Here is a 27,527-nt window from a genome sequence, read left to right as displayed (position 1 = left end):
ACACCAGAAGCGACTTGCAGTTTCTCAAGTCGCTCCTGACACAAAAAACTTCTTCCAAAAGGGATTTAAAGCATTTTACAAAACTTTAAAACAAAGTCCTACAAAAAATCTTGTTGAACCAAATTTTTAAAAAACAATTAAATAAGCAATTTTATTTAAAAATCACATTTGTTAAAACAGTTTAAAATACATCTAGCTCCTCGACCATGGCCTACTCTTCAGGAGGATGGCCTACTGGCAAGTGATGGGGTGCATCTCACACAAGTAGGAAAACAACTTTTTGCACACAGACTCACAAACCTCATCAGGCGCACTTTAAACTAGATCAACTGGGGGAGGGGAACAACAGCCTGGAAAACACTATATTACCCACAACCACAGGGAACCGCCAAAAGGCTAAATGGAGGGCTGCACAAACACAGCAAGGACCAATTACAAAGAGCACAATAATCCCAAATAAACAGCTCGGGGAAAGGTTACAGGGGCTTACATGTCTTTACACTAATGCACAGAGCATGGGAAATAAGCAAGACGAACTCCGACTCTTAGCACAGCACCACACATACGATGTCATAGGCATCACTGAAACCTGGTGGGATGACTCCCATCACTGGAATGTAGCCATTGAGGGCTATAACCTCTTTCACAAAAATAGAACAAAGGGGAGAGGAGGGGGAGTAGCTTTATATGTCAAAAGCAGTTACGTTGCAGAAGAAATGCAAGACTGTAATCCGGGAAACCAGCTTGAAAGCATCTGGATAAGAATCAAGGAAACTGGGACTCAAAAAGATCTTGTCGTGGGTGTATACTACAGATCTCCGAATCAGGATGAAGAACTTGATGAAGCCTTCTGTCAACAGCTGACCAAACAGGCACAAAGAAGAGATATAGTAGTCATGGGCAATTTCAACTATCCCTTTTTTTAAAAAATAAATTTTTATTTTTTAAAACACAAAAAATACATACCGTAGACATACAAAACATTTACAATTCCCACCACCAACACGAGGATTGTTTTCTTTTTACATATTCATTTCTTTATGAGACAATTTTTATATCTTTATCTTTATCCATTTCCAACCTATATACTATATAACATTTGTATCTTATTTCTTATGGCTTGATCTCCAGATTGATTCATGATATAGTTCTTTACCATTATCCATCTTTCTTCCATTTCTCTTGTTCTATTTTCATTAGTTTTTACAACATTTAGTTTCACATTCATAATTTCAAATTCCATTTGCTCCACCATATATTGGTACCATTTATTTACTGTCCATTTTGATTTATCTTTCCACCCTAATACTATTACTGCTTGTGCACATTCAATTATTGCTTCTTTTATTTCCCCTTTATTTCCCATTTCCTCTCTTTTCCCTAATACCGCTATTTCCTTTGCTATGACCCACTCATTTCCTAGTATTTGATTTGACTCATTTTGTATAGTCTGCCAAAAATATTGTACATATTCACATTCCCACATCATGTGCATAAACCGCCCTTTCTGATGACATCCATGCCAGCACTTACTACTCCCCTTTTTATAGTAGTATGCTAGTTGGCAGGATGTACGATACCATTTGTGCAATATTTTCCTCCTCATTTCTCGTACTCTGGTATTCCTTTTCATCCCTATTGTCTCTACCACATTTCTCAACTTTTGTTTGATTTGCAGCTCCGTTTCCCACATACTTTTCAGATCCCGTATTATACATCCATCAGCCTCTATGAGCATTGTATATGTTTTGCTGGCCTGTGCCTTCTTTCCTTCCCCCTTTTCTCTTATTATCTTTTCAAAGGGCTTATCTTCTCTCTTAACCATATTAATATTTTCTTTTATTTTGCAATATGCACAGATTGCTCTTATCTGTAACCAATTTTCTTCTCCAAGCCATTGTTTAATTTTATTTTCTCTTACCATTCCCTCTCTGTCATATAGTTGTTCTAGTTGAAAGGGCAATATCAACTATCCCGATATCTGCTGGAAAACAAACTCAGCCAAGAGTACAAAGTCGAACAAATTCCTCACTTGCCTTGCAGACAATTTTATGGTCCAGAAGGCAGAAGAGGCAACAAGGAGATCAGCTACTCTTGATCTAATCTTAACAAATGTGGAAGACCTGATCAATACAGTCGAAGTGGTTGGATCCTTAGGGGCAAATGACCATGTGCTCCTGATGTTTGCCATACAAAGAAAGGCTGAAAATAAGACAAGTCAAACAGGCATTCTGGACTTTAAGAGAGCTGACTTCCAAAAAAATGAAGGAAATACTGAGCAGCATTCCATGGACGCCAATATTAAAAGACAAGGGAGTTATGGATGGATGGGAGTTTTTTAAAAGTAAAATACTCAAGGCACAAATGCAAACAGTGCCAACAAAGAAAAAAAATAAGACAAGTGTGAAGAAGCCAGAATGGATGTCCAAAGAACTTCTAACCCGGCTAAGACTCAAAAGAGACATGCACAAGAAGTGGAAAAAGGGAGAATCACCAAAGAAGAATTCAAATGTATAGCCAACTCTTGTAGGGAAAAGCTTTGCAAGGCTAAAGCGCAAAATAAGCTCAGGCTTGCCAGGGACATTAAAATCAACAAAAAAGGCTTTTTTGCTTACATTGGTAGAAAAAGGAAGAACAAGGAGGCAATAGGGCCTCTGCGAGGAGAAGATGGGGTGATGGTGACAAGGGACAGAGAAAAGGCAGAACGACTTAATGCCTTCTTTGCCTCAGTCTTCTCACAAAAAGAAAGCCATCTTCAACTTCAGCAACAAGGAATGGACAAAGGATTAGGGGAAATCCAACCCCAAATAGGGAAACAAATTGTTGAGGAACACCTGGCCGCTCTAAACGAATTCAAGTCCCCAGGTATTGAAGGAACTAGATGAAGTTATTTCAGAACCACTGGCAATCATTTGAGAGTTCTTGGAGAACAGGAGAAATCCCAGCAGATTGGAGGAGGGCGAATGTGGTCCCTATCTTCAAAAAGGGAAAAAAGAACGACCCAAACAATTACTGTCCGGTCAGCCTCACATCGATACCAGGCAAGATTCTGGAAAAGATCATTAAGGAAGTGGTCTGTGAACACTTAGAAACAAATGCGGTCATTGCTAATAGTCAACACGGATTTACCAAAAACAAGTCATGCCAGACTAATTTGATCTCTTTTTTCGATAGAGGTACGAGTTGGGTCGATACAGGGAACACCGTGAATGTCGCGTACCTGGAATTCTGTAAGGCCTTCGACAAAGTCCCCCACGACCTTCTGCCAAACAAACTAGTAAAATGTAGGCTAGACAAAACTACGGTTAGGCAGATCTGTAATTGGCTAAGTGAACAAACCCAAAGGGTGTTCACCAATGCGTCGTCTTCATCTTGGAATGAAGTCACGAGTGGAGTACCGCAGGGTTCCGTCCTGGGCCCGGTTCTGTTCAACATCTTTATTAACGACTTAGATGAAGGGTTAGAAGGCACGATCATCAAGTTTGCAGATGACACCAAACTGGGAGGGATAGCTAACACTCCAGAAGACAGAAGCAGAATTCAAAACAATCTTAACAGACTAGAGTGATGGGCCGAAACTAACAAAATGAAGTTCAACAGGGACAAATGCAAGATACTTCACTTCGGCAGAAAAAATGGAATGCAAAGATACAGAATGGGGGATGCCTGGCTCAACAGCAGTACCTGTGAAAAAGATCTTGGATTCCTCGTGGACAACAAGTTAAACATGAGCCTACAATGTGATGCGGCGGTGAAAAAAGCCAATGGGATTTTGGCCTGCATCAATAGAAGTTTAGTGTCTAGATCCAGGGAAGTCATACTACCCCTCTATTCTGCCTTGGTCAGACCACACCTGGAATACTGTGTCCAATTCTGAGCACCACAGTTGAAGGGAGATGTTGACAAGCTGAAATGTGTCCAGAGGAGGGCAACTAAAATGATTAAGGGTCTGGAGAACAAGCCCTATGAGGAGCGGCTTAAAGAACTGGGCATGTTTAGCCTGCAGAAGAGAAGGCCAAGAGGAGACATGATAGCCATGTATAAATATGTGAGGGGAAGTCATAGGGAGGAGGGAGCAAGCTTATTTTCTGCTGCCCTGGAAACTAGGACGCGAAACAATGGCTTCAAACTACAGGAAAGGAGATTCCACCTGAACATTAGGAAGAACTTCCTCACAGTGAGGGCTGTTTGGCAGTAGAACTCCCTGCCCTGTGTGGTGGAGGCTCCTTCTTTGGTGCCTTTCAAGCAGAGGCTGGATGGCCATCTGTTGGGGGTACTTTGAATGCGATTTCCTGCTTCTTGGCAGGGAGTTGGACTGGATAGCCCATGAGGTCTCTTCCAACTCTACTATTCTATGATTCTATGATCCTATGGACCCCCTGGAATGTGTAATTAGATCTGTGAAGTACCCTGAATTTTCATTCTGGCAGCTCTAGTACTATAGTAGGAAGAGTGCACTCAACAATGTTAGATACTTTCACTAAACTGCAAATTCCAACAATCTGTAATATAGAGGTAAAAGTTTAGATTGATGTAACTGCTTAGTTCACATGTACAGTTATACTGCTGCAACTGTGCACTATTGATTCACCCAGATTGACTGTTTTCAGATGGAGAAGAAAGAGTTAAGAAATCCCTTCTGTGTGCATCTTACATTTCAAGATTCACCTTCCAAGACTACATTTAGTTTTCATGAAAGCCCTGGGGCGATGATAGGTAATCCATGTAACTCACAGTATAATGTGCAATTTGGCCACAGTCCAGCTTAAGTTGTTTACACCAAAAGAATGTACACTTACGGCATAGTGCCACAGAGATACTGAGCAGAGTACAAAATGCATTGCAACCAAGAGAAGAAACTTTCCTAAATGGATAATATTCATTGCAGAAGGGTTACAGACAGATGCATCTTCATCATTTTGTGATCCCATTCTACATCTCCAATGCCTGAGGGTGCAAAGGGATTTATGGAGAATGAAACATCCTCCTGTGTTATAAATTACTGTCATGGTGGACGGTTTTTATATTCTGCTGGATCATTACAAATGCAAGTCACAGGCACATCACTGAAACAGAAAGGCAAGTGGGCTAGAGAGAGCGAGCTGCCTAAACACCGGAGATGTAGCAAACACTCACATGCATATATTTTAGCCTCCACAGCACTACATTATCAGGACTCCCCCCCACACACACACTTTTTTTTAGTTTTTAGAATTTGAACAGGAAACTGATTTCCCCAAAGCAGCAGAAAAAAACAATCTCAGATAGGCAGAGCTGAAACAGAAGCAGTCCAGACAGAAACACACAGCTAGGTTTCTAGCAACACTCTGGAGATGGCATTGAGTTATGTGATTCAATACAGGAGCACAGGAAGTCTCCAAGTAATGAAAACTGCAGTCCAAAATCGTCTGTAGAGTTGGAGGATTCCTATCCTAGCATTAGGGAGTGATAGTGATTTGTGTAGCGGATTGATGATGATAAATGGAAGCTCTTACTAAGGCAGGAATGAAGGGGTAGGAGGAAATGGCCATATAAGGAGGTACGAGCAGGCCAGGAACACAGCCGATGGGTTATCACATGATTTCCCCGAAATCATGTGTTTTGAGAGAAACGAAAGTAATGAAATGTAATACTGCACCACAAATATGCACCAATGGTTTGATATGTGGGTGGTCGTAAACTGAACCCACTGAATTTTATAAATAGACACTCGACCCTGTCTGCGGGGTTCTCCCTTTTCAGCATCTAGTTGTGCGTGGGATGAACCTCTGCAGCTGCATGAATTTTAGTAAACTGCTTTCTTTGGAAAAAACTCCAGTTGTCTGTCTCCTACTTCCACTGCGTCCGCACAGACACACGACAAGCCAAGAAGAGGGGAAGTCTGGCTCCCGCTACATTTTCTGGTGACCCCGACGTGATTCCACAATAAGACGGGCCAGGAGATCGGAGACGGATCCCGTTGGCGGGACGGTCCCAACTCGGCGGTGGGGGCCAGAGGCAACTACCGTGAGACGAGAAGGGGCCCCTGAATATTGTAAGACCGGCTGCGGTACTTGCCTCTGATGCCAACGCCGGCCGACGGTGGGAGCCGCAACGACAGCGAGGTTCCAAAGAAACCAGCCAGGAGGAAAAGGATCCAGGGAAAAGTCCAGGGGCGAAGGTTGGTCCGACGTCTACAGCAATCTGGCAAGTATAGTGGTTAAATGAGACACTAAGGGAACACAGTTACCGGCGCCGGGAGGGACACACAAAGGTTCCCAGGGAGGTATAAAGGGGTTCTGTCTTGTGATTCCTGACGCACACCGTTGAGTGTCCAGGGGCCCAGGCCAAGGCAGTCCCCTCTATTAGGCAGGATGGGAGGCAGTGGGTTCAAATCCACCACCCCATTACAGTGTATGGTAGACAATTTCGGCTCAGTTGCAAGTAGAGCCGTAGAAGGAATTCCCCAGAGAACAAGACTTGTGAGGCTGCCCCAAGACCAAGTCGTGCAGGGCTCATGAGGAGTCGCAACTCCCGGGGAAAGGAAAAGAAAAAAAAATGAAAAGAGGGAAGGTGGCATACCCTTTTGAAAAAAAACAACAACAACAACAAAAAACTGTTTGATTTCTTTGTCATGTGTGGGGAATAATGAGTTTCAAGTTCTGCATGTTTCGTGGTAATATTGAAGTGAAAATGAAAAATGAGTCTATAGATTTATACAAAAAAAATGTTGAGCACAAATATCTAGAAATGTTTTATTACGGTTGAAAAAATCTGATTCGAAGAGGGTCTGTCTGTGTTAGTTTGCTTTTGCTGACAAGCTGCAGGGAGGCTGTTAAAGTTGTGTTGAGGCTCAGAAACTGTCTTTCAAAGGAGTTTTCCTTGTTATTTCTGAGGAACAAAGGCTGTTTTCTTAAAAAGTTTTCTTTTGCACCTGGGCCTCATGCCAAAAAGATAGTGGGAAAATCTTGGCAGACAGTCCAAGGTAAAAACGATAAGTTTGTTAGAATGTTTCTTCCCTGTCATTCTTGTTAAACTCAGGCGAAATGCCCAGAGAAAGATAATGGAATTCCAGTGGACAGCCAAGGTCAATGAAAGCCGCTGTGAACTAGTGAAGTTTTAGAAATGTAATGTGAATTTAATATGAAAAAAAAGAAAGAAAATGATGATGTAAATGTGTGTGTATATATATATATATATATATATATATATATATATATATATATATTGGGGTTCTGTCTTTCACCTGGAACGTAAATCCGTGCTTTGGACTTGTTTTGGGACAACTGGGTGAGAATGTTTCATGAGCTGAGAGAGAGAGTGTGTGACTTTATCTAAACAACTAACCACTAATCAGAATTCCTGTTGACCTTGTGTGAATGAGATGTATGTGTTGAATTCAAAATGCATAAAGTGTTATAAACAATGTTAGTAGATTTTAAAATGTATGTTGGACATGTGAATTTAATGAAAAAAGGATGACAATTGTCAAGGACAGAACGCCACAAGAGCAAAGATAACAGAGTTTATTGGATAACAGAACTCAAAATGCCCGTAAAATACAAGGGCCAGGCAGTATTAGCCTTTAAAAGCAAAAAGAGGCAAGGAAAAACGTTCAAAAGATAAACCGGATTAAACCGGAGTTTAATCCGGGTAAAAACAAAACAGCTTGCTTCAGCCTGGGGATAAACAAAACAGAAGCCGGGGAACAAAGTGTTCAAAAGAATGCAATTAATTGGCAGCAGATTCCTCTCTGCTGCCAGCACTGTGCTTTGAGTAACTTGAGTCACTCCTCCACACAGCAGGCAAGATTTCCAATACACACAGATCAGCCGAGGATTGAAGCAGTAGAGTAGACCCAGTTCCTTTCCGTAGTTCAAGCCAGAAGCAGAACGTTTGTAGTTTCACCAAGTCCGAGTAGGGGGAAGTCAAGCCGTGGTCAGTTCAGTCCGAAATCCAAAGCAGGAGATGGCGTCCGCCAAGAAGACGACGGAAGGTCAAAGCTAATGAGATTAAGCACAAGTTTGCACAAACAAAAGCCCACACAATTCCTCCCGCCGTCTGACCCCAAATTCCAAAACAACTTACGTATCAGCACACGAAAACACACCAGTCTTCAGGAAAGCGTCCCACACAGATCCCAAGCGTTCGTCCAGATTACCTTGCCCAACGCAATTTGCAATTGCTCCCAAGCCTCATTTTATGCCAGTTACAAATCCTCATCACTATCAGCTGCCCTCCTTAACCCGGGCGTTTCCTCATCACTTTCCTCATCAGAGCTGGAACACCTCTGACTACGCCCCACAGCATCCCCAGCTGTGGATCCCGTCCCATCCCTCCAGCTTGTCCATGGGTCTAATCCTGAAGGTCCCCATTCATCTTCCATCCCATCATTGCCAGTGGCACCCAATTCCTCCCTCACCCGAGTCCAATCCATCTCATCCTCCTCCGAGCTAACCAGCCCCTCCTCCATTCTCTCCGTAAACCCCTCAAAAGACTCTTCGTCAGATGGTGCTGCAAAGATATCTCGCAGTCTCTTTCTTTCTCGCTCCTCGAGAGTATCTGACTCTCGAGGAGTCTTACGCCCACGTCTGCCAGTAACAGAGCCATGAGGCTCAATCATAACACTATCCCCTCTCACAAAGGCCTCCTCCCCCGAAGGCGGAGAGGTGGCAGTGATACCCTCCGCTATAGCACCACGACGACTGGAGGTATCTAATTTTAACAGTGAACGATGGAAAACTGGATGGACCTTTAAACTAGACGGTAAACGCAAACGAAACGCAACGGAAGAAATCTTTTTAACGATAGGAAAGGGACCCAAATACCGAGGCGCAAACTTTCCCCCAGCCTGTTTAATATGTTTGGAAGACAACCACACCAAATCCCCTTCTTCCAACTCCTCCCCTGCCTGCCTGCGGTGATCGGCCTGAGTCTTTTGCGTTGCCTTAGCTTCCAACAGTAAGCGACGGGCAACATCATGCAACGCAGCCATTTCCGAAGAGCGGTACACAGGGTCAGAAGAGACCACATTGGTCGACGGCGCCACACCTCCCCGTGGGTGAAAACCATACGTTAGTTCAAATGGCGTATGCTGACTAGACGTGTGCACCGCATTGTTGTAAGCGAACTCCGCCACCGGTAGCCACTTCACCCAAGCAGTGGGTTGATCTAAACAAAAACAACGTAAATATTGCTCTAAGAGCCCATTAACCCGTTCCGACTGACCATCCGTTTGCGGATGAAACGCAGAAGAAACGTTTAACTTAGTACCTAAGCACTCATGGAAGTGTTTCCAAAAGCGTGACACAAATTGCGGAGCCCTATCCGAAATAATCACCTCGGGAGCTCCGTGCAAACGATAGATGTGCTTAGTAAACAGTAAGGCCAACGTAGGGGCCGCCGGAATGGTTGAACAAGGAATAAAATGAGCCAGTTTGCTAAATAAATCCACCACCACCCAAATACAAGTATAACCCCCAGACTTAGGCAAATCCGAAATAAAATCCATGGAAATGATTTGCCATGGCCTCTCAGGAACAGGTAGAGACGACAACAAACCTCTAGGGCGCCCAACAGGCGTCTTACTCTGCTGGCAAACAGCGCAGCTGTCACAAAAGCGCAGAATGTCTTGCCGCATCTTTGGCCACCAGTAGCTCCTGGTGATAAGCTGCACGGTCTTGAACCTGCCAAAGTGCCCAGCCATGGGTTCGTCATGGTGGGCTCTAATCACCTCCAACCTGAGGGCCCCCACTGGTACATAGACCTGCCCCCTGCGTACCAATACTCCGTCTTGATCTTGTAGATGAGGCAGTATTGTACGGTTACCTGCTGATAACAGCATAAGTTGCTCCTGAGTCCACACATCGTCCCTCTGAGCCTCAAGGATCTGGTCATGTAACCCGAGCTCATTAACTACAACACATAGAGAGGCAGTAGGCAAGATGGTCTGACATACTACCTGCTCATTGGTCTTAAACTCCGGCTTGCGGGACAAGGCGTCGGCCCGCAAGTTTGCCTTCCCCTCCACGAACTGCACTTTGAAGTTAAACCTGGAGAAAAACAAAGCCCATCGGATTTGACGCTGGTTTAACTTTTTTGCTGTTTGCAAGTGCTCCAAATTCTTGTGATCAGACCTGACCACGATTTGGTGCCGCGCCCCTTCTAGCCAGTGCCGCCACACCTCAAACGCCACCTTAATCGCCAACAACTCCTTCTCCCATATGGTGTAGTTCTGCTCAAATGGTGTTAGTTGCCGCGAGTAAAATCCACAGGGACGCAAGGTCCCTGAGGAATCTTTCTGAGACAATACAGCCCCCAACGCGTAGCTAGAAGCGTCCGCTTCTACCACGAACGGTTTGTCAACATCAGGATGTGTTAGTATGTTGTCTGATTGAAAGCTAGACTTTAGTTGTAAAAACGCGTCGTGAGCTTCCCGCCCCCACACAAATGGCTGTTTCTTACGCAGGAGCTGCGTCAAAGGCACCGTGAGCTTTGCAAAATTAGGGATAAACTCCCGGTAGTAATTAGCGAATCCTAAGAACCTTTGCACATCCTTCTTAGTCTTAAGCTCCTGCCATGAGTTGACGGCGTCAACCTTATGTGGGTCCATTTTAAGTTCCCTACCTGACACTACATGACCTAGGAACTCCACTTCAGGCACATGAAAGACGCACTTGGAAGCCTTGGCGAAGAGCCCATTAGCCCGCAGACGATGCAGAACCTGCTTGACATGTTGACGATGTTCTTTCTCGTCCTTAGAAAAAATCAAGATATCATCCAAATAAATCACTAAAAATTGGTCAATTAGGTCCCGAAACACATCGTTCATGAACCTCTGGAAGACCGCAGGCGCATTGCAAAGTCCGAAAGGCATGACTCGGAACTCGTGGCATCCGAAGCACGTGTTAAATGCCGTCTTCCATTCATCACCTTCCCGTATTCGGATTAAGTTATACGCCCCCCGCAGGTCAAGCTTGGTAAAGACCTTAGCCCCTTGCACCCTTGATAACAGTTCCGAGATTAAAGGCAGCGGGTACCTATCCCGAATGGTGTATTTGTTTAGGATCCGATAATCGCAGACCAACCTAAGTTCCCCAGTCTTTTTGGCTACAAAGAATACCGGTGCCGCAGTTGGAGAGCTAGATGGGCGAATAAACCCCTTGGCTAAATTTTCATCTAGGAACTCTCGCAAAGCTTGCCTTTCCGGTACAGTCAAGGCATACAGCCTTCCTGCTGGCAATTTCGCACCTTCCGCTAGCTTAATGGCGCAATCATACGGCCTGTGCGGCGGTAACTTGTCCGCTTCTTTTTTACAAAATACATCAGAGAACTCCCCATACTCAGCAGGCACTCCCTCCATATCAGATTGAGAAACGTTCAGAGTGCAACAATCCTGCCTCTTTAAGGTCAACTTACGCGTCACCCAATCTACTTGTGGATTTACTACAGCTAGCCAATCCATCCCCAGGATCACATCGTATCTGGGCAAGCTTGTAATATCCCACACAAACGTTCCCGTTACTCCCTGCACCTCCCACATTACTGCTGAGGTCTCATGGTTAACCACCCCAGTCTCCAGCAGTCTCCCATCCGCTCCTTCCACCCACACGTCGCATGCCTTGCGCACTCTAGGAATGCCATGCTTCCTAGCAAACTCAATATCCACGTAAGAGACCGTAGCCCCTGAGTCCAGCAGTGCCAAAGTAGAAACAAGTTCCTTTCCCCCAACAGATAATGTAATGGGTACGAAAACATGCTTCCTCCCCTCAGTTGACTGCTTTAGTAGCCCTAATGCGTTGGACTCACGTCGCACTAGGGCTGGCCTTTTCCCGAAAGCTGGGAAGGTTTCACATTACAGTTTTTGGCAAAATGCCCAGCATTCCCACAGTACAAACACAACCCCAGCTGCCTCCTGCGGTTCTTTTCTTCTGTAGACAGCTTTTTAAAGACCCCAAGCTCCATAGGCTCTTCCCCCATCACCACAGGTGCCCTGGTTACATGCATAGGTGGCGCACACATTGCTTTCGAGTGTTTACAGGACTCGAACCTGGCGTCCAAATGCAGCACCTTAGCTACTAAGGCATCCCAATTCTCAGCCGGCTCCAAGCGTGCTAATTCATCCTGGAGATAATCACTTAACCCAGCAGTAAACAAAAGCATGAATGCATTTTCCCCCCAGTCCAGCTGGTGGCGATACAAATTAAACTTATTTAAGTAATCCAAAACAGTCCCCTTTCCCTGTTTCAACCGATACAGAGCCCACCCAGCATTCTCCGTGCGGAGAGGGTCCCCAAAAGTGTCAGTTAGTAACTTCTTGAAATTATTCAAATTGTCCTTGACTGGGTCATTTCCCAAAATTAAATTAGTGGCCCATTGTCCTGCGGGACCAGTCAACAAACTCAAAATAAATGCCACCTTGCTAGTGTCTGTAGGGTAAGCATGAGCACTGAGCTGAGAAAAATAAAGCTCAACTTGTGCCAAAAAAGTTGGCAACTTGCACCTGGTTCCGTCAAAGCGTTCAGGAGTCAAAACATGTCCTTTAACAGCATTAGCTGTTTGACTGACAGTAAAGGCCGTTTGTAATTGATCGAACTTAGCCCTTAACCCATCCATCGTCTTCCTGACGGGATTTATTACTGCAATAAACCTTTTTTTTTGGCGTTGGGCAATCTGTCAAGGACAGAACGCCACAAGAGCAAAGATAACAGAGTTTATTGGATAACATAACTCAAAATGCCCGTAAAATACAAGGGCCAGGCAGTATTAGCCTTTAAAAGCAAAAAGGGGCAAGGAAAAACGTTCAAAAGATAAACCGGATTAAACCGGAGTTTAATCCGGGTAAAAACAAAACAGCTTGCTTCAGCCTGGGGATAAACAAAACAGAAGCCGGGGAACAAAGTGTTCAAAAGAATGCAATTAATTGGCAGCAGATTCCTCTCTGCTGCCAGCACTGTGCTTTGAGTAACTTGAGTCACTCCTCCACACAGCAGGCAAGATTTCCAATACACACAGATCAGCCGAGGATTGAAGCAGTAGAGTAGACCCAGTTCCTTTCCGTAGTTCAAGCCAGAAGCAGAACGTTTGTAGTTTCACCAAGTCCGAGTAGGGGGAAGTCAAGCCGTGGTCAGTTCAGTCCGAAATCCAAAGCAGGAGATGGCGTCCGCCAAGAAGACGACGGAAGGTCAAAGCTAATGAGATTAAGCACAAGTTTGCACAAACAAAAGCCCACACAATTCCTCCCGCCGTCTGACCCCAAATTCCAAAACAACTTACGTATCAGCACACGAAAACACACCAGTCTTCAGGAAAGCGTCCCACACAGATCCCAAGCGTTCGTCCAGATTACCTTGCCCAACGCAATTTGCAATTGCTCCCAAGCCTCATTTTATGCCAGTTACAAATCCTCATCACTATCAGCTGCCCTCCTTAACCCGGGCGTTTCCTCATCACTTTCCTCATCAGAGCTGGAACACCTCTGACTACGCCCCACAGCATCCCCAGCTGTGGATCCCGTCCCATCCCTCCAGCTTGTCCATGGGTCTAATCCTGAAGGTCCCCATTCATCTTCCATCCCATCATTGCCAGTGGCACCCAATTCCTCCCTCACCCGAGTCCAATCCATCTCATCCTCCTCCGAGCTAACCAGCCCCTCCTCCATTCTCTCCGTAAACCCCTCAAAAGACTCTTCGTCAGATGGTGCTGCAAAGATATCTCGCAGTCTCTTTCTTTCTCGCTCCTCGAGAGTATCTGACTCTCGAGGAGTCTTACGCCCACGTCTGCCAGTAACAGAGCCATGAGGCTCAATCATAACACTATCCCCTCTCACAAAGGCCTCCTCCCCCGAAGGCGGAGAGGTGGCAGTGATACCCTCCGCTATAGCACCACGACGACTGGAGGTATCTAATTTTAACAGTGAACGATGGAAAACTGGATGGACCTTTAAACTAGACGGTAAACGCAAACGAAACGCAACGGAAGAAATCTTTTTAACGATAGGAAAGGGACCCAAATACCGAGGCGCAAACTTTCCCCCAGCCTGTTTAATATGTTTGGAAGACAACCACACCAAATCCCCTTCTTCCAACTCCTCCCCTGCCTGCGGTGATCGGCCTGAGTCTTTTGCGTTGCCTTAGCTTCCAACAGTAAGCGACGGGCAACATCATGCAACGCAGCCATTTCCGAAGAGCGGTACACAGGGTCAGAAGAGACCACATTGGTCGACGGCGCCACACCTCCCCGTGGGTGAAAACCATACGTTAGTTCAAATGGCGTATGCTGACTAGACGTGTGCACCGCATTGTTGTAAGCGAACTCCGCCACCGGTAGCCACTTCACCCAAGCAGTGGGTTGATCTAAACAAAAACAACGTAAATATTGCTCTAAGAGCCCATTAACCCGTTCCGACTGACCATCCGTTTGCGGATGAAACGCAGAAGAAACGTTTAACTTAGTACCTAAGCACTCATGGAAGTGTTTCCAAAAGCGTGACACAAATTGCGGAGCCCTATCCGAAATAATCACCTCGGGAGCTCCGTGCAAACGATAGATGTGCTTAGTAAACAGTAAGGCCAACGTAGGGGCCGCCGGAATGGTTGAACAAGGAATAAAATGAGCCAGTTTGCTAAATAAATCCACCACCACCCAAATACAAGTATAACCCCCAGACTTAGGCAAATCCGAAATAAAATCCATGGAAATGATTTGCCATGGCCTCTCAGGAACAGGTAGAGACGACAACAAACCTCTAGGGCGCCCAACAGGCGTCTTACTCTGCTGGCAAACAGCGCAGCTGTCACAAAAGCGCAGAATGTCTTGCCGCATCTTTGGCCACCAGTAGCTCCTGGTGATAAGCTGCACGGTCTTGAACCTGCCAAAGTGCCCAGCCATGGGTTCGTCATGGTGGGCTCTAATCACCTCCAACCTGAGGGCCCCCACTGGTACATAGACCTGCCCCCTGCGTACCAATACTCCGTCTTGATCTTGTAGATGAGGCAGTATTGTACGGTTACCTGCTGATAACAGCATAAGTTGCTCCTGAGTCCACACATCGTCCCTCTGAGCCTCAAGGATCTGGTCATGTAACCCGAGCTCATTAACTACAACACATAGAGAGGCAGTAGGCAAGATGGTCTGACATACTACCTGCTCATTGGTCTTAAACTCCGGCTTGCGGGACAAGGCGTCGGCCCGCAAGTTTGCCTTCCCCTCCACGAACTGCACTTTGAAGTTAAACCTGGAGAAAAACAAAGCCCATCGGATTTGACGCTGGTTTAACTTTTTTGCTGTTTGCAAGTGCTCCAAATTCTTGTGATCAGACCTGACCACGATTTGGTGCCGCGCCCCTTCTAGCCAGTGCCGCCACACCTCAAACGCCACCTTAATCGCCAACAACTCCTTCTCCCATATGGTGTAGTTCTGCTCAAATGGTGTTAGTTGCCGCGAGTAAAATCCACAGGGACGCAAGGTCCCTGAGGAATCTTTCTGAGACAATACAGCCCCCAACGCGTAGCTAGAAGCGTCCGCTTCTACCACGAACGGTTTGTCAACATCAGGATGTGTTAGTATGTTGTCTGATTGAAAGCTAGACTTTAGTTGTAAAAACGCGTCGTGAGCTTCCCGCCCCCACACAAATGGCTGTTTCTTACGCAGGAGCTGCGTCAAAGGCACCGTGAGCTTTGCAAAATTAGGGATAAACTCCCGGTAGTAATTAGCGAATCCTAAGAACCTTTGCACATCCTTCTTAGTCTTAAGCTCCTGCCATGAGTTGACGGCGTCAACCTTATGTGGGTCCATTTTAAGTTCCCTACCTGACACTACATGACCTAGGAACTCCACTTCAGGCACATGAAAGACGCACTTGGAAGCCTTGGCGAAGAGCCCATTAGCCCGCAGACGATGCAGAACCTGCTTGACATGTTGACGATGTTCTTTCTCGTCCTTAGAAAAAATCAAGATATCATCCAAATAAATCACTAAAAATTGGTCAATTAGGTCCCGAAACACATCGTTCATGAACCTCTGGAAGACCGCAGGCGCATTGCAAAGTCCGAAAGGCATGACTCGGAACTCGTGGCATCCGAAGCACGTGTTAAATGCCGTCTTCCATTCATCACCTTCCCGTATTCGGATTAAGTTATACGCCCCCCGCAGGTCAAGCTTGGTAAAGACCTTAGCCCCTTGCACCCTTGATAACAGTTCCGAGATTAAAGGCAGCGGGTACCTATCCCGAATGGTGTATTTGTTTAGGATCCGATAATCGCAGACCAACCTAAGTTCCCCAGTCTTTTTGGCTACAAAGAATACCGGTGCCGCAGTTGGAGAGCTAGATGGGCGAATAAACCCCTTGGCTAAATTTTCATCTAGGAACTCTCGCAAAGCTTGCCTTTCCGGTACAGTCAAGGCATACAGCCTTCCTGCTGGCAATTTCGCACCTTCCGCTAGCTTAATGGCGCAATCATACGGCCTGTGCGGCGGTAACTTGTCCGCTTCTTTTTTACAAAATACATCAGAGAACTCCCCATACTCAGCAGGCACTCCCTCCATATCAGATTGAGAAACGTTCAGAGTGCAACAATCCTGCCTCTTTAAGGTCAACTTACGCGTCACCCAATCTACTTGTGGATTTACTACAGCTAGCCAATCCATCCCCAGGATCACATCGTATCTGGGCAAGCTTGTAATATCCCACACAAACGTTCCCGTTACTCCCTGCACCTCCCACATTACTGCTGAGGTCTCATGGTTAACCACCCCAGTCTCCAGCAGTCTCCCATCCGCTCCTTCCACCCACACGTCGCATGCCTTGCGCACTCTAGGAATGCCATGCTTCCTAGCAAACTCAATATCCACGTAAGAGACCGTAGCCCCTGAGTCCAGCAGTGCCAAAGTAGAAACAAGTTCCTTTCCCCCAACAGATAATGTAATGGGTACGAAAACATGCTTCCTCCCCTCAGTTGACTGCTTTAGTAGCCCTAATGCGTTGGACTCACGTCGCACTAGGGCTGGCCTTTTCCCGAAAGCTGGGAAGGTTTCACATTACAGTTTTTGGCAAAATGCCCAGCATTCCCACAGTACAAACACAACCCCAGCTGCCTCCTGCGGTTCTTTTCTTCTGTAGACAGCTTTTTAAAGACCCCAAGCTCCATAGGCTCTTCCCCCATCACCACAGGTGCCCTGGTTACATGCATAGGTGGCGCACACATTGCTTTCGAGTGTTTACAGGACTCGAACCTGGCGTCCAAATGCAGCACCTTAGCTACTAAGGCATCCCAATTCTCAGCCGGCTCCAAGCGTGCTAATTCATCCTGGAGATAATCACTTAACCCAGCAGTAAACAAAAGCATGAATGCATTTTCCCCCCAGTCCAGCTGGTGGCGATACAAATTAAACTTATTTAAGTAATCCAAAACAGTCCCCTTTCCCTGTTTCAACCGATACAGAGCCCACCCAGCATTCTCCGTGCGGAGAGGGTCCCCAAAAGTGTCAGTTAGTAACTTCTTGAAATTATTCAAATTGTCCTTGACTGGGTCATTTCCCAAAATTAAATTAGTGGCCCATTGTCCTGCGGGACCAGTCAACAAACTCAAAATAAATGCCACCTTGCTAGTGTCTGTAGGGTAAGCATGAGCACTGAGCTGAGAAAAATAAAGCTCAACTTGTGCCAAAAAAGTTGGCAACTTGCACCTGGTTCCGTCAAAGCGTTCAGGAGTCAAAACATGTCCTTTAACAGCATTAGCTGTTTGACTGACAGTAAAGGCCGTTTGTAATTGATCGAACTTAGCCCTTAACCCATCCATCGTCTTCCTGACGGGATTTATTACTGCAATAAACCTTTTTTTTTGGCGTTGGGCAATCTGTCAAGGACAGAACGCCACAAGAGCAAAGATAACAGAGTTTATTGGATAACATAACTCAAAATGCCCGTAAAATACAAGGGCCAGGCAGTATTAGCCTTTAAAAGCAAAAAGGGGCAAGGAAAAACGTTCAAAAGATAAACCGGATTAAACCGGAGTTTAATCCGGGTAAAAACAAAACAGCTTGCTTCAGCCTGGGGATAAACAAAACAGAAGCCGGGGAACAAAGTGTTCAAAAGAATGCAATTAATTGGCAGCAGATTCCTCTCTGCTGCCAGCACTGTGCTTTGAGTAACTTGAGTCACTCCTCCACACAGCAGGCAAGATTTCCAATACACACAGATCAGCCGAGGATTGAAGCAGTAGAGTAGACCCAGTTCCTTTCCGTAGTTCAAGCCAGAAGCAGAACGTTTGTAGTTTCACCAAGTCCGAGTAGGGGGAAGTCAAGCCGTGGTCAGTTCAGTCCGAAATCCAAAGCAGGAGATGGCGTCCGCCAAGAAGACGACGGAAGGTCAAAGCTAATGAGATTAAGCACAAGTTTGCACAAACAAAAGCCCACACAATTCCTCCCGCCGTCTGACCCCAAATTCCAAAACAACTTACGTATCAGCACACGAAAACACACCAGTCTTCAGGAAAGCGTCCCACACAGATCCCAAGCGTTCGTCCAGATTACCTTGCCCAACGCAATTTGCAATTGCTCCCAAGCCTCATTTTATGCCAGTTACAAATCCTCATCACTATCAGCTGCCCTCCTTAACCCGGGCGTTTCCTCATCACTTTCCTCATCAGAGCTGGAACACCTCTGACTACGCCCCACAGCATCCCCAGCTGTGGATCCCGTCCCATCCCTCCAGCTTGTCCATGGGTCTAATCCTGAAGGTCCCCATTCATCTTCCATCCCATCATTGCCAGTGGCACCCAATTCCTCCCTCACCCGAGTCCAATCCATCTCATCCTCCTCCGAGCTAACCAGCCCCTCCTCCATTCTCTCCGTAAACCCCTCAAAAGACTCTTCGTCAGATGGTGCTGCAAAGATATCTCGCAGTCTCTTTCTTTCTCGCTCCTCGAGAGTATCTGACTCTCGAGGAGTCTTACGCCCACGTCTGCCAGTAACAGAGCCATGAGGCTCAATCATAACAACAATTGAGTGATGTGATTCTAAATAAGAGATGTAGAGTGAAATCATTCTGTGTGTAAATATCTGCTATTTCCTGAAATGAGAAAAAATTCTGGTTTCTGTGTGCTGTGCATTCTGACCTGGGAAAATGTCTTGATAAAAAGCCAACATGTTTGTTCAGAAGCAATTCGGAAGCTGTAGATATCTTTTTTTTGGAAAAAAAAATGGTCTTAGGCTTGAAAAAAAAAATTCCTTGTTTTGAAAGAACAATGCTTCAGTGTTTTTAGAGAACATGGTGATACAACAGATAAGAGCTGGACATCTGCCCAGAAATTGAATCTCAAGGAAAAAAAAAATGAGCCTGAACAAGTGTACTTTTGAAAACTCAAGCCTCTGTGGGCTACTTCCCCCTTTTTCTGTTCTACGGACTGTTTAAACCCCTTACAGGTTATAGGGAAATGTTGGAGGTTCTTTTTTGCAGCACTTTGGAATACAGGTGGTCTTGGTGAGTCAAGAAGAAGGAGAAGGAATGTGAATGAATGTTTTGGAGAGGAGATGGATGCTGAAGGGAGAGGACAAGGAGAGGAGTTATTAGTTGTGGAGACTTTGTATGGAAAACTGTCACAAGGTGGCAGTGCAAAAAAAATAATAATATTTATTTTTGGGAAAAAAAATTGATCCCATATTCCTGACACAGAAGGATTAAGAACTGACATTGATTTTTAAATTTTTGATTGACATTTTATTCAAAAAGGGAGCTAGTGCCCAAGTGATAAAAAGTTATCCTTTTGAGAACCAAAGACATGATATAATTGGCTACGTCTCATGTTGCTTCATAATAATTTTGTGAGATTTGGATTCTGGACTTTGTGATTTTGGCCCAACTCTTTCTAAAGGTTACGGAAAGGGAGGACTAGAACTTTTGTAAACGGGACATTAGATCATGCAAATAGGGGCATTTTTTCCATCGCCCCCAGCCTGGATTTTGCCAGATTTGAGAAGCGGCAGGAGGCTTTTCAACGTGTGTTACTAACAAATTTTGATCTGTTCAACGAGTCGGTGTAAAAGGGGAATTGAGTAAGTTTAACACTGCAGCAGGACTGGAGTGGAAGATTGCATTGCAGCAAGTGGATAGACGATTGTTAAATCGTTTGCGGAAAAGAAAAGAAAAAGATGTGGAGAAGAAAGATTTTGTTGGATTTCAAGACAGATGAGTGTGTTGTCAAAGGCACAACCTCTGAGGAGGCCTGCCGTGGATGTGAGCGAAACGACTAGAGAGAGTGCTTCAAGAGCCATACAGCCTGGAAGGATGAGTATTTCCCTCCCCTTCTTTTCCCTCTCATTGTTTTTTGCTACAGGTCCTGAACTCCTGTATGGGATAAACCCAGAAGTCTATGAGACATGTTTATTGAGAGGCCTGGGAGGGCCTATAGGTGTTGCTGAGTGTTAAGGCTGTGATGGAGTGTGGCATCAGGCTGGAGGCTGTAAGGGCTGACCAACTCAACAACATACAATTTTCTATTTTGACCCAACTCTCCTGGTTAGGACCTTTTGTAACGGGACATTGCAAATAATTCGGATTCTTGCCGGATTTGAGAGACAATGAGGGACTTTTTCATATGCCATCTAACAACCTTGCTTTTTAAGCCAAAAGAAGGATATAGCACGGAGACAATGTGACAAAGAATAAAATAAGTTAACCATTGCAGCAGGACCAGAGTAAAAAGGATTACTGCAGATCGCGAAAGAAGGCCCATGGAGGAATCGTTTCTCAAGAGGCCATGGAGGGGTCGTTTGGGAGCTGAATAGTGGCCTACCTGCCCCACCCGTGGAGAGACAAGGGATTTCAACAAGATTGGCTGAGACAAAAGTGATGCCGAACAGGATGATCGACAGATGGGTAATCCGTTCCCCCTCCCCCATTCTCTCTCACTGTCTTCCTGCTTTCTTTTTCAGCTTTTTGGACTCCGGTTCCTAAATTGGAGATCCATAAGGCATTATTACTGGAAGGCCTGTTTTGGAATCCAAAACCCGCAGGAGTTTAAGTCTACCCCACGCCACACGCTGGGTATACTGGGTATGACAGCTAAAGCCCTGTGAGAGATGGAGATTTTCTTTACAGACTTTTCTTTACACAGAGACAATTCTTAGAGACTAGAGACTTGATTGGACAAAGAGACTTTCTTCAAATTAACTGAACATTATTCCTTTGATCAAGGAAGAGGAAACACACCCCCAGTTTGACTTTATGCCAAAGACTGAAAAGACCTGAAAGTTGGACATGTATGTGAATGGCCACCTCTGGCCATAGCAACAAATCCATCATCGGAAGAAGCCAAATGACTGGGCTAGATCAGAATTCTACTGTGGACTATATCCTTTCTAAAACCTGATTAATATTTTTAATCCTCATGTGTTGTTTACCTCTGGTGATGAAACTATGTACAAATGCTATTCTGCGCTCATTTTCCACTGAAAAGATAGCTCGGCTGCAAGCGAGAAGGGATTGGAGGGACCCATAAGTCTGCTCATTTGGTTTGCTTCAGCTTTTGTATACACGCTTCGAAAAAAAATGGGGGAATAAGGCAGGAATGAAGGGGTAGGAGGAAATGGCCATATAAGGAGGTACGAGCAGGCCAGGAACACAGCCGATGGGTTATCACATGATTTCCCCGAAATCATGTGTTTTGAGAGAAACGAAAGTAATGAAATGTAATACTGCACCACAAATATGCACCAATGGTTTGATATGTGGGCGGTCGTAAACTGAACCCACTGAATTGTATAAATAGACACTCGACCCTGTCTGCGGGGTTCTCCCTTTTCAGCATCTAGTTGTGCGTGGGATGAACCTCTGCAGCTGCATGAATTTTAGTAAACTGCTTTCTTTGGAAAAAAACTCCAGTTGTCTGTCTCCTACTTCCACTGCGTCCGCACAGACACACGACAAGCCGAGAAGAGGGGAAGTCTGGCTCCCGCTACATTACGTGTGCCCATGATCCAGAGTCACTCGCAGAACAATAACATGCCACCCAGGTTTGCAGAACAAAATACAGGAACTTTACTGATGCCAAGAGATCAAAAACAGTAGTATTCACAATGGTCCCTGTGATCATTTACAAAAGTCCACAGTCATAAATAGTCCTTTCTCAGTCCACAAATCTGCTTCAGAGAAGAATACAGTCCTGGTTCCCGCTCCCTCTTCCGAGTCCTCCATGGGAGTTTCCTGGCATGGCCCGGCTTGAGCAGAGGCAGAAGCCAGACTTGGCCACCTCTTTCAGGCTCTCTCTGCCGCCGCCGGCCTTCACTCTCTCACCCACCCTCCATCGCTCACTCATCCGGCTGGAGCAGCGTTCCTTCTTCCCTGGCCGCAGGGAAGCAGCCAGGGCAACATGGCGGCCCAGAGTAAGGGCCCAGCCGGCGCTGTTAGGGAAGGGTTCACTAGCTCCCCGGGGCTTGCAAGGGGGCGAAAGACCACATAACAATTAAAATAATGTTTAAACATACCTCAGTTTCCCTGCGAAATAACGAGTCCGCAAAAAGTGAACTGCAAAGTAGAGGGGGAACACTGTACTATGAAATACAGGCAGTCCCCAAGTTACGAGCAAGATAGGTTCTTAGATTGGTTCTTAGAAGTCGGAACAAGTACATTTTTAAGTGAAAATCCAGCCAAAAATAGATATTTTAGCTTGGGGTAGCAAAGGGAAGGGTTAACACACCTATGGTGTCTGTTTTGCTGTCTGTGCCCCCGTTCAGAAGATTTCATCTCATTGTTTGTCCCTGTGATAACTGGATTCTGAATAATTCGGCTTGTTACGGAAACAAGGATTAGTGAGAAAGCTTCAGTGCAGACCCCTTTTCTCCAGGAAAAAACACAATGAAAGTTGGATCTTCAAACTGCAAAAGAAGTATTTATTGCATGGCCATAGCAATGTGACAAATACATGCATACATGCAATCAAAGGATTTGTCCGAATTTCCAAAAAGGTTGCAAGGGTTTTTATCACCTCCACAGAAATTAGCAAGCATATCCTTATTGGCTTACAAAGATCATTTACCCCATTCGTCTAATGTTGGCTACGTCACAAGCATCTTAACCACCATGCAATCCCATTGGTTTTCTATGCTGTAACAACATGTGATTCTTTAGACAATGGTGCTTTCATGTTATTGACCCTGACTTGTTGCAAGTATAAGCTCGAAATCATACGGGAAGCGGTTCTGACTTGATGTATTGTTATTATTTGAAAGTCTTTTGTCTGGAACAACTCTTTTCTCAAACATCAGCATTTTCTCTCAAGCGCAGACTTTCCTCAAACATATTGCAACTTAGGTCAATCAAAACATATGGGACTTATAGTCATTACAAGTATCTTTGAAAATTCTTTTTAAACCCACGTCCCTCTCAGTCTCACCCTCATTCTTAACAATGAGTCATTTGTAAATCAGATGTTTGTAACTCGAGGACTGCCTGTACATAGGAATCCCTTCCAGATATTACATGTTTACACAGACAAGCCAGGCTGGCAATGGAAACTGCCAATGAGGCCAAGTTTCACCCCCCCCCCCCCACTCCCCCTGTAATGCACTGCAGCTCCTGACTTTCTCTGGCAAATCAGCTGAACACAAGTTCCAACAGTAAACAGAAATGTTCTAATTTTCATTTCCAGGTGGCTTTTAAAGCAAATTTCTGTACATTTTGAATATATTTGTTTTGAGGAAGAGCACTGCACAGGTAACTTTCTAGGTACTCAGGGAGTAATTCTCTGCCCTGAACGAAGATTGGAAAAGGGATTTGAAGGGATGCAGGGGTTATTTACAAACTGGGCTGTTGGATCTCCCTCCAAAACATACATTTACTGAAGAATGGTGCCATTGCTGTGAGCTCAGCTCAAAGAGCATAGCTAGACATTTCTCCAGTGTCTTCTCTCCACTCTCCACCAGCCTGTAAATGCTGCATGTCCCCCAACAGCCATTTACTGGCTGGTGGAGAGTGATGAGAAGGCACCGGAGAAATGTCTAGCTATGCTTCTTAAGCTGAGCTCACAGCAGTGGCATCATCCTTCAGTAAATGTATGTGTTGGAGGGAGATACAATAGTTCAACTCCCAAAAGGTGGGTGTGGAAGACATATAGGAGAAAGTATTGTGTGGTTCTGTGTGGCAGAACTTTACACTACATCTTGTTTCACCAGGAATTGTTAACTATTCATGCTATAAATGAGGCCTATCCTATATAAAACCTATCAACCTGCATAGAGTTGCGGCTCACATTGAACTCCACATAGCCTTCCACTGGACTATACTTTTTATAACTGCAGATCATCCTTTGAATGTGCCATTAGACATGAGTGCAAAGGGAGAAATTTCTTTGTATGTAGATCAGAATAGGAATCATGCAGACTTCCACATGCAACTCCTAGCATTACTCACCACTGCCTCTGTTGACCAAGGCTGCTGCACAAGAAGACTCCCTCCCTGCTCAGGGATTCCCAGCTCATACAGATGTATGTACACATGGGCCTCAAGCTACTTGTTGATCCCATCTATAACAGGAGTTTATTACACAGCATTCACAGTGTTTAAGCAAGCAGAAAAATTGCAGTTTGGAAACTACAGTATCACTTTTACACCTTCCTCCAACCATGCTACGGTGCTGCTTTGGTAATGCACATTTTTACAATGACTCTGTGGCACTGCCTCAATAAAGGCCCCTACCTATCCATGTCCACCCTGCACAGCACATGAGTGTTGTTTAATTTTTTCTACCTTTTCCGCTGCGATCATACAATTACACAGTTATAATGCTCTTGCAAATAGAGCGTCTAGTGGCACACTCTACAAAAGCTCATGTTAACAAACTTTGTTTTCTGTTAGCTTCAAAGGTGCTATAAGATTCCTTGGCCATTTCAGAAAAGGAAAAGCTCAAGCTTCAAACCAAGAATTGAAATCTTTTGGAGGGGCTCTCTTCTTGTCCCACCAAAGTGGAAAATAAACTGTGGACTCACAAACTTCATATATTCAGCACACAGGTACTTTGCATAACAATCCAGTTACAAGTAGATTTGAAGTAGTTTCTCTGTTTAGGTAACACAGGACATCTTTCTCATAGTCAACACTCCATAATCTAAGCATCTCTCTGTTCTGAGAGTCTAATAGAGTCTCGGTCTAGTCTGTTCCTACTGAAGTCTAAACTGAAGATACTGGTTGCTTTGAAATGGAGTCTGAGCTCTGAACAAACCCAGATCTGATCACAAGTTCTGCAGCCCCTCCCACATCAAAGAATTAAAGAAAAACTGCAAACCAATACACACATATGCAATACAATAAGCAATCTGAATTATATACATAACAAATAACTGATGGAGGTTTGAGAAGGTTGCTATTTCCAACAGTTTTACCTACAAAAGTAAATGTAACTGTGCCTATTTTCTTTCCTATTCCCTTTTATCCTTTGCATTTTATTTTTCCCCCCAAAATAAACATTTTCTCTTAAAATCAGAGAAAGATGCACCTTTGAGTGGTTGAGGTAACAGGAGGTCATTTGGAAAAACTTTCTTAGCTAAGGCAGGCCCATCATAGCACTCTTCCATCAGATGCCCAACTGGTGCCAAGTCAAAACATTTTTAATTAAAGTCTTCGGAGCTGAAATGGTTTAATCCCATTTGCACACAGTTTATAGTTTACATTATTTACATTTGTTTTAAATTATCATAAGAGATGAATGGCTTTATATATATTCATAGTCTTTTAAAAATATTATTGTTTTAAATTGCTCCAAATTGATTTCATTGCACATTACCCTGAGATCCTCAGATATAGGGTAGGATACAAATAAAAAAAATTCTGCATATACCCAGAAAGAAATCCCACTGCACTCAGCAGGATTTAGTTCTGTCTCATTATGCACAGAACTACACAGTCAATATTCATTTCGGTGTACCCTTAATTAATAGCAGCTTCTAGGAATCTCTCCACAGGACACAAGCCAGAGATATAGTGCAGCCTTAATTTCCCAAGCTTCCTTCAGGACAGAGAAAGCAATGTAAACTGCCTTGTCTGTTTCATCCAATTCTCCTCTAAACAAGTCATTCAAATTAATCAGAAGTAACATGGCTTCAATTGTCTCTCTGGGAAATATAAACTCACCTACCCTGACCAAAGAACAACAATGTATGCCAAATGAATTTTAAGCTCATGATGGACATCACACAGTATTTATTTGGGCACCTTCCACTTGCCTGCTTCTGAAGGACACTTACAGCCCAAGACCATTGTAAACATAGGAACTGACTTGACAGGTAAGACAAGGCCCATGCTAGTTCTGGAAGAGCACCATCCAGATGTTGAGTTTTTAGCTGTTTATACCCAATAGTATGTGTCTGTGTGCGCGTGTGCCTATCCACTTATGACAACCCCATAAATTACATTGGGTTTTCTTAAGAAGGAAATACTCAGAGGTGGGTTTCCCATTTACTTCCTCAAGAATAGAGCCTACAGTACCTATAATTTGTTGCCTCTTATCCAGAATTCCAAAAATTGTCCACGAGTGACCAAAATATTGGCATCTTCGCTTTCTGAGGCTTCAAAGTACACAAAACTTGTGCTATGCACAACATCCAAAATACAAACACGTCTGTTCCAATCATTTTGAATATGAAATACTCAACCTGCATTAGCTATAAAAGGCCATAAGCAGTAAAAATCTGGGTGATTTTACCAAAGTCAGTTTCTAATGGGATTTCTAGCTAGTAATGCTAGTGCATTCTGGGTGGAAAATAACATGTAAAATAATACACATCTTTCTACAAGATGTCTTAACACAGTGGTTCTCAACCTGGGGTCCCCAGGTGTTTTGGGCTACAACTCCCAGAAATCCCAGTCAGTTCAGCAGCAGTTAAGATTTCTGGGAGTTGAAGGCCAGAACACCTGGGACCCACAAGTTGAGAACCACTGTCCTAACTCATATGTCTGTGTACTCATAAAATGTGCTTCCTCCTTCTCTATGCTTCTCATCTCTTTTAGCATCCTCAATCACTTTCAAAGTTAATATCACATTTTCTACAGATAGAAAAATTAATTTCAATGGCAGATTCCCCTGAGACATGGCAGCCTGGTATTGCAAGCGTGTTACCTCCGGCATCAGGAAATTCTGTCATACTCTTAATCCTGGTAAATATGTGCCCATTGAAGAGAGATCATCTTGTGAGAAGGTGTGCCTATCCCCTATCAAATCCACCAGTAATGTGAAATCTACTGATTTCCTTGAAAAAAACACCACCTTCAGAATTGTAATGGAATGACATTCTAGAAAAGCTTGAGGGATTACATAAAAATGTACCATTGAAAAGTCATAAAAACAACAGTTAAAAATATTTTGGAGTTGAATCATCTGCAAAAAAAAAAAACCCTCAACCTCATATATACCCTCATTCAAAATCTGAGTGCATCAAAAATATAGCAATAATTTCAAAATGCACTAGACCCTAGGTATCAGCTGGGATTTGGTTCCAGAATCCCTTGTGAATTCCAAAATGCATAGATGCTCATGTCCTTTTACATATTGTTGTGGTTT

At 44.5% G+C, this 27,527-nt stretch overlaps 1 protein-coding gene and 1 long non-coding RNA gene across 6 annotated transcripts in view; both read right to left on the bottom strand.

The window, feature by feature from the left end:
- mettl24 (methyltransferase like 24) overlaps positions 1–27,527 on the bottom strand; it is a 161,522-nt gene that overhangs the window by 68,548 nt on the left and 65,447 nt on the right. The window lies entirely within an intron of this gene.
- On the bottom strand, positions 231–26,827 carry LOC134298792 (uncharacterized). Its single transcript, XR_010005875.1, has 2 exons — positions 21,937–26,827; positions 231–5,490 (listed from the first exon to the last, which is right to left on the bottom strand). It is a non-coding gene; the product is annotated as an uncharacterized LOC134298792 (long non-coding RNA).

The sequence above is a fragment of the Anolis carolinensis genome, chromosome 1 (genome assembly GCF_035594765.1).
Source record: "Anolis carolinensis isolate JA03-04 chromosome 1, rAnoCar3.1.pri, whole genome shotgun sequence".
Taxonomy (NCBI): domain Eukaryota; kingdom Metazoa; phylum Chordata; class Lepidosauria; order Squamata; family Dactyloidae; genus Anolis; species Anolis carolinensis.
This window is presented reverse-complemented; position numbering and strand designations above follow the sequence as displayed.